At 47.4% G+C, this 8,447-nt stretch overlaps 1 long non-coding RNA gene across 1 annotated transcript; it reads right to left on the bottom strand.

Annotated features, from left to right (window-relative positions):
* Positions 1 to 3,110: 3,110 nt before the first annotated feature.
* LOC131382665 (uncharacterized) lies at positions 3,111 to 7,640 on the bottom strand. The gene is made up of 4 exons (XR_009212224.1): positions 7,460 to 7,640; positions 4,821 to 4,844; positions 3,425 to 3,659; positions 3,111 to 3,318 (listed from the first exon to the last, which is right to left on the bottom strand). It is a non-coding gene; the product is annotated as an uncharacterized LOC131382665 (long non-coding RNA).
* Between the last annotated feature and the right edge of the window lie 807 nt (positions 7,641 to 8,447).

Raw genomic sequence — 8,447 nt, 5'->3', positions numbered from 1 at the left:
CTCATGGCAGAGTCTCGTGCCGTGGTCAGGAATGACTCAGAGACATCCCTGTACCCGTCACCAAGTTCCCTGTAATGCAGCATCTTGCAAAACAGTAATACGACCTCACAGGCAGGGACCTGATTGTGACACAGACGCCATGTGAGGTGTTTTGATGAAACTCACATGCTGGGATCAACAGCGCCAATTACAATTTCCAGTTTCCTTCATTGTTTATCTTACTTTTTCATTTTCTTTTTTTGTTTGTTTGTTTTTATTTTGGAGACAGGGTGTCACTCTTGCCCAGGCTGGAGTGCAATAGTGTGATCTCGGCTCACTGCAACTTCTGTCTCCCAGATTCAAGCAATTCTCCTGCCTCAACCTCCCGAGTAGCTGAGATTACAGTTGCGCACCACTGTGCCTGGCTAATTTCTGTATTTTTAATAGAGATGGGATTTCGCCATGTTGGTCAGGCTGGTCTCGAACTCCTGACCACAGGTGATCCGCCCGCCTCAGCCTCCCAAAGTACTGGGATTACAGGTGTGAGCCACCGTGCCCAGCTTTTTATTCATTTGTTTTTACTGTCTATTATTGCAGGGTTTCACTTTAGCTTGAATTTCTTTTAACTTTAATTTGCTTTTAATTCTTTTTTTAACTTCTTATTTTTTTTTTGAAACAGAGTTTCATTCTTGTTGCCCAGGCTGGAGTGTAACGGTGTGACCATGGCTCACCGCAACCTCCACCTCCTGGGTTCAACTGATTCTCCTGTCTCAGCCTCCCAAGCACCTGGGATTACAGGTGTCTGCCACCACGCCCAGCTAATTTTTCTGTTTTTAGTAGAGACGGGGTTTCACCATGTTAACCAGAGTGATCTCGAACTCCTGACCTCAGGTGATCTGCCTCCCTCAGCCTCCCAAAGTGCTGGGATTGCAGGTGTGAGCCACCGTGCCCAAGTGTGTAATCCCAACCCTTTGGGGGAGGCCAAGGCAGGTGGATGATCACAAGGTCAGGAGTTTGAGACCAGCCTGGCCAACATGGTGAAACCCCATCTCTACTAAAAATACAAAAATCAGCTGGGCATGGTGGTGGGCACCTGTAATCCCAGCTACTTGGGAGGCTGAGGCAGGAAAGTCGCTTGAACCCAGGAGGCAGAGGTTGCAGTGAGCCAAGATTGCACCGCTGCACTTCAGCTTGGGTGACAGAGTGAGACTCTGTCTCAAAATGAATGAATGGATGAATGAATTTCTTATAAGAATTTTTTTTCCCAGAGAGTTTGTTTAAAGGGATAAATTATCCTTCTACATTAGGAGAAAATAATTCCAGAAGTCTAGATATTCTTATGCTTTGGTCCTGCATATCAAACCAAGGTTGTTGACCTTGATAACCAGTTAAAGATCCTTACGGTTTATATATAAAGTCATTTCCTCAAGTTTTCTAAGTGGCAGATCAGAGATAAACCCCAGAGAAATAGCTGATGTGTTTCTAGCTTTTGGTGACCGGCAAAATGTGACAGAATATTGCCTTTTACTGGCCGGGCACGGCGGCTCACGCCTATAATCCTAGCACTTTGGGAGGCTGAGGTGGGAGGATCACTTGAGGTCAGGAGTTCAAAACCAGCTTGGCCATCATGGTGAAACCCCGTCTCTACTAAAAATACAAAAAATTAGCTGGGCATGGTGGTGCGTGCCTGTAATCCCTGCTACTCAGGAGGCTGGGGCAGGAGAGTCGTTTGAACCTCCACTGTTTATTTACAGCTCTGGGCCCATCTATGAAGTAGACCTAAAAACACCACCGATAACCTGTTCCCAAGGCTGAGCTGATGCAGGAACAGACCTCAGCAGAGTGCCTGGTATCCACAGACCATAGATCATCCTAGGTATTAATCTAGATCAGGAAGGCCTGGCTGTAGCTTGTATTGATCTCTATTGACAGCTCTGGGAAGAATCTGGGTTCTTTTGCTGTCTCTTTTGGATTCTTTTTCTCCAAGAAAGTTCACTCATTCAACTCATGCACTCACACATGCATGCATTCACACATTCATTCACTCATTCAACTCATACGTGCATGCATTCACACATTCACTTATTCACTTAACTCATGTACTCATACATGCTTGCATTCACACATTCATTCACTCATTCAACTCATACATGCATGCATTCACATTCACTTATTCACTTAACTCATGCACTCATACATGCTTGCATTCACACAATCACTCATTCAACTCATGTATTCATACATGCTTGCATTCACACATTCATTCATTCATTTAACTTACGCATGCATGCATTCACACTTTCACTTAATTCATTCATGCATCCATTAACTTGTTCATGCATTCAATTCATTCATTTATACATTAATACATTAATTCATGAAATGTATGCAGTCTTCACTCATTCACTCGTGTGTGTGCATTAACACACATGCTAGTTCAGCTCATTCATGTACTCATACATATTAATTCATTCATCCACATATTCACTTGTCTTGTATTCTGTTCATTCACTCACACACACGTTCATTCCATATAAATGCATGACTTCACGTGCTCATTCAATCCTGCATGCATGAATTCACTCACTCATGCAGGCATGAATTCACTTGTTCACTCACTCATTCATGCGCTCACTCATGCATGTATGAATTCACTTGGCCACCACCCAGAAGTGAGAATCCGATGCCTGAAGGTGGGGGACATTGCTGCCCTCTAGTGGCTGAGGACATGCTCCTCTCTGCAGCCGTCCCTGCCCATCCTGACCAGTAACTAGGGACGCTTAATAACAGGATTGTGGCCGGGCGCGGTGGCTCACACCTGTAATCTCAGCACTTTGGGAGGCCGAGACGGGCGGATCACCTGAGGTTGGGAATTCGCGACCAGCCTGACCAACATGGAGAAACCCTGTCTCTACTAAAAATACCAAATTAGCTGGGCGTGGTGGCACCTACGTGCCTGTAATCCCAGCTACTCCGGGTGCATGAGGCAGGAGAATTGCTTGAACTCGGGAGGCGGAGGTTGTGGTGAGGAGAGATCGTGCCATTGCACTCCAGCCTGAGCAACAAGAGTGAAACTCCGTCTCAAAAATAGTAATAATAATAAAATAAAATAAAAATAGGTTATTTCCTAGTTCTGCAGACCAGAAGTCTGAGAAACAGGCATCTCAGGGCCATGCTCCCTCCGGAGGCTCTAGGGGAGGATCCTTCCTACCTCTCCCAGCTCCTGGGGGCTCCAGGCATCCCTGGGCTTCTGGTCCCATCACTCCAGTCTCTGCCTCCGTCTCCACGTGGCCTTCTCCTCTGTGTCTGTGTCTCCTCTTCTGTCTCTTACAAGGACACCTGTCATTGCATTTAGGGTCCACCTTAATCCAGAATGATCCAATCTCAAGGTCCTTAACTTAATCACATCTGCAAATATGCTATTTCCAAATAAGGTCTTACTCACAGGCTCTGAGCATTAGGATATGGACAAATGTTTCTGGGGGCCACTATTAAATCCACTACAATTGTATCCAGTTCATTCTGGAGGCTCTAGGGGAGGATCCCTCCTGCCTCTCCCATCCCCTGGGGGCTCCAGGCATCCCTGGGCTTGTGGCCGCATCACTGCAGTCTCTGCCTCTGTCTCCACGTGGCCTTCTCCTCTGTGTCTGTGTCTCCTCTTCTGTCTCTGATAAGGACACCTGTCATTGATTTAAGGCCCATTGTAAATTCAGGATGATCTCATCTTCAGATTCTTTTTTTTTTTTTTTTTTTGAGAGAGAGTGTCAGTCTGTCTCCCAGGCTGGAGTGCAATGGACTTTCTCATGGGTTCAACGATTCTCTGCCTCACCTCCCCACTGGATTACAGGTCCTGAGACCATGTCGGCTAATTTTGTATTTCATGTTGGCCAGGCTGGTCTTGAACTCTTGACCTCAGGTGATCCGCCCGCCTCAGCCTCCCAAAGTGCTGGGATTACAGGCGTAAGCCACTGCACCCAGCCCATCTTCGGATTCTTTACTTCATTACATCTGCAAAGACCTTATTTTCTATTTTATTTTATCTTTTATTTATATATGTTATATGGTTATGTTATATGTTAGATGGTTATGTTATATGTTAGATGGTTATGTTATATGTTAGATGGTTACGTTATGTTATGTAATGTTATGTATGTAATGTTATGTATGGAATGGAATGTACGGAATGGAATGGTTATTTATTTTATTTTATTTTTCATTTATTTTGAGACGGAGTCTCGCTCTGTCACCCAGGCTGGAGTGCAGTGGTGTTATCTTGGCCCACTGCAAGCTCCGCCTCCCGGGTTCATGCCATTCTCCTGCCTCAGCCTCCCGAGTAGCTGGGACTACAGACACCTGCCACCACGCCCGGCTAATTTTTTGTATTTTTAGTAGAGACAGGGTTTCACCTGTCTCGATCTCCTGACCTCGTGATCTGCCTGCTTCAGCCTCCCAAAGTGCTGGGATTACAGGCGTGAGCCACCGCGCCCAGCTCATCTTCAGATTCTTTACTTCATTACATCTGCAAAGACCTTATTTGGAAATAATGTCCCATTCTGAGGTTAATGTGGACATCAATTTTAAGGGTCACTGTTCAACCCACTAGAATTTTTGACCTGAAAATCTCTCAGTGAGCAGCTTTGGAGGAAGGATGTCGCTCTGTCCACTGTGTGGATGTTGAGTGGCTGAGCCAGGGACATTCAGGAAAACCATGGATCCTCCGAAAGCTGCCCTGTGACCACAAAGGGCCCCACAGCTAAACAGTTCCATGAAATGAGGGCTGAACTTGGAGGTGACTCATGGCCCAATCATAGGATGTCATTGAGAAAGAAAAAGATACTTACAGGATCCTTCTTTGGGGAGCTACCCTGTAAAAAAAAAATAACACCGTTAAGATGGTAAGTGGGCCAGGCACGGTGACTTGACGCCTGTAATCCCAGCACTTTGGGAGGCCGAGGCGGGCAGATCATGAGGTCAGGAGATTGAGACTATCCTGGCTAACACGGTGAAACTCCATCTCTACTAAAAATACAAAAAAATTAGCCGGGCATGGTGGCAGGCGCCTGTCATCCCAGCTACTCGGGAGGCTGACAGAAGAATAGCTTGAACCTGGGAGGTGGAGGTTGCATTGACCCAAGATGGGGCCATTGCACTCCAGCCTGGGCAACGGAGCGAGACTCTGTCTCAAAAAACAAACAAACAAACAAACAAAAAAAACAGATAGGGTGTAATTATATTGCCCAGGCTGGTCCTGAAATCCTGGGATCAAGCAATGCTTCTGCCTCAGCCTCCAAAAGGTCTGGGATTACAGGCATGAGCCACCATGCTGGGGTAATTTTGTATTTTTAGTAGAAAAGGGGTTTCACCACGTTGGTCAGGCTGGTCTGCAACTGCCGACCTCATGATGTGATCCGCCCACCTCAGCCTCCCAAAGTGATGGAATTTACAGGCATGAGCCACCGCACCTGGCCGATACTTGGGGCAAGTTTGTGGCCATTCACAGGCATGAACAGTGTGGCCAAAAATCTGAGTTGCGTGATGTGGATGTTCTCAGCTACACTGAAGAAGCAGGGTTCTGCCTTTTTGTTACAGTTCCTACAATACACAAAGGTCTCCTTTTGCAGTCCGTTTAGCTCCACATTGCTCACATTTTAAGATTTTGCTTGGTGATGGTCACTGTTTAAGCTAACCCCCAAGCATGTACTGAAATGCTATCTGCAGCTTTTTTTTTTTTTTTTTTTTTTTGAGACGGAGTCTCACTCTGTCACCCAGACTGGAGTGCAGTGGCGCCATCTCGGCTCACTGCAAGCTGTGCATTCGGGTTCATGCCATTCTCCTGCCTCAGCCTCCGGAGTAGCTGGGACTACAGGCGCCCGCCACGTCGCTCGGCTAATTTTTTGTATTTTTAGTAGAGACGGGGTTTCATCGTGTTGACCAGGATGGTCTTGATCTCCCCATCTCGTGATCTGCCCGCCTTGGCCTCCCAAAGTGCTGGGATTATAGGCGTGAGCCACCGTGCCCGGCCGCTGTCTGCAGTTCTTAAAAAGGACCAGAATGGGTCAATCCAAAATATGCCAAGTTGGGGCTGAGCGTGGTGGCTAACTGTAATCTAATCTCAGCACTTTGGGAGGCCGAGGGCAGGTCACCTGAGGTCAGGAGTTCAAGACCAGCCTGGCCGACATGGTGAAACCCCATGTCTGCTAAGAAAAATTATAAAAATTAGCTGGACGTGGTGGCGTCTGCCTGTAATCCCAGCTACTTGGGAGAGGGAGGCAGGAGAGTCACTTGAACCTGGGAGGCGGAGGTTGCAGTGAGCTGAGATCACGCCAGTGTACTCGAACTTGGGTGACAGAGTGAGACTCTGTCTCAAAACAAACAAACAAAAAAAGAGAGATCATAAGGTTGACAAAACAGGCTGGGTGCAGTGGCTCATGCCTGCAATCCCAGCACTTTGGGAGGCCGAGGTAGGTGGATCACAAGGTCAAGGGATCGAGACCATCCTGGCCAACATGGCGAAACCCCGTCTCTACTAAAATACAAAAAAAAAAAAAAAAAAGAAAAAAAAATTAGCTGGGCATGATGGTGGGTGCCTGTAGTCCCAGCTACTCAGGAGGCTGAGACAGGGGAATCACTTGAACCCTGGAGGCAGAGGTTGCAGTGAACCGAAACCATGCCACTGCACTCCGGCCCCGGGTGACAGAGTGACACTCCATCTCAGAAAAAAAAAATAGCCACATTGGCATATAAATTATTCTGAACTGAGACATTTGAGAATCAACAGATCTAGAAAGAACCTTCTTGGAGCTTCCCTTTTCTGACTAAAAGCAAAAACCTCTGAGAAATGATGAGTGTTGTAAATTCTCTCTCTGGGGAAGTTGTATGACCATGAAGAAGACAGCATTAGCCGGGTGCGGTGGCTCACGCCTGTCATCCCAGCACTTTGGGAGGCCGAGGCGGGTGCATCAACTGAGGTCAGGAGTTCGACACCAGCCTGGACAACATGGTGAAAGCCCGTCTCTACTAAAAATACAAAATTTGCCAGGCGCGGTGGCAGGCGCCTGTCATCCCAACTACTTGGGAGGCTGAGGCAGGAGAATCACTTGAACCCAGAAGGGGGAGGTTGTAGTGAGCTGAGATCATGCCACTGCACTCCAGCCTGGGCAACAAGAGCAAAACTCCATCTCAAAAAAAAAAAGAAAAATTCCATCTCCTTGTCTTGTCTCTAATACCCCAAACAGCTCAAGGAGAGGCCAGTGTGTGTAACTTTTTGGGGCACATAGCATCAACACATAAACCTTCCCCTAATCCAGAAAACCGCTCTACACAGCTAGAAAGCAAAGGCAATTATTGGCTGGGCCCAGTGGCTCACGCCTGTCATCCCAGCACTTTGGGCAGCTGAGGCGGTTGGATCACGAGGCCAAGGGTTGGAGACCAGCCTGACCAACATGCTGAAACCCCGTCTCTACTAAAAATACAAACTTACCTGGCTGTGGTGGCGCGTGCCTGTAATCCCAGCTACTCAGGAGGCTGAGGCAGGAGAATCACTTGAACCCAGGAGGCGGAAGTTGCGTTGAGCCAAGATTGTGCCATTGCACTCCAGCCTGGACAACAAGAGCAAAAACTCCATCTCAAACAAACAAAAAGGTAATTATTTTATTACTGAAGTGGCATGAAACCTGAATGGGATGAACATGTCAGGCAATCTATAATAAAGGATTGCTAAACAGAAAGAAATCTGGCCAGGCACAGTGGCTCACGCCTGTAATCCCAGCACTTTGGGAGGCTGAGGCAGATCATGAGGTCAGGAGTTCGAGACCAGTCTGACCAACACGCTGAAACCCCGTCTCTACTAAAAATACAAATTAGCCGGGCATAGTGGCGGGTGCCTGTAGTCCCAGCTACTCGGGAGGCTGAGGCAGGAGAATCTCTTGAACCTGGGAGGTGGAGGTTGCAATGAGCCAAGATTGTGTGCCACTGCACTCCAGCCTGGGTGACAGAGAGAGACTCTGTCTAAAAAAAAAAAAAAAAAAAAAAAAAGGTAAAGGCATAAAGAATGGCTGTAATTCCAGAACTTTGGGAGGCTGAGGCAGGAGGATCACTGGAGCCTAGAAGTCAACACCAGTCTGGGCAACATAGGGAGATTCCACCTCTACAAAAAACTTGGACTAGGCATGGTAGGTCATGCCTGTAAACCCATCACTTTGGGAGGCCGAAGAGGGTGGATCGCTTGAGGTCAGAAGTTCGAGACCAGCCTGGGCAACATAGGGAGACCCCGTCTCTACTAAAAATACAAAAATTAGCCAGGTGTGGTGGTGCATGCTTCTAATGTCACTTACTCGGGGAACTGCTTGAACACAGGAGGCAGAGGTTGCAGTGAGCCAAGATGTTGCCACTGCATTCCAACCTTGGTGACAGAGTGAAGGGGTGGCCTGCCCCTCCACACCTGTGGGTGCTTCTCGTTAGGTGGGACG

Source organism: Hylobates moloch, unplaced genomic scaffold (genome assembly GCF_009828535.3).
Source record: "Hylobates moloch isolate HMO894 unplaced genomic scaffold, HMol_V3 SCAFFOLD_758, whole genome shotgun sequence".
Taxonomy (NCBI): domain Eukaryota; kingdom Metazoa; phylum Chordata; class Mammalia; order Primates; family Hylobatidae; genus Hylobates; species Hylobates moloch.
This window is presented reverse-complemented; position numbering and strand designations above follow the sequence as displayed.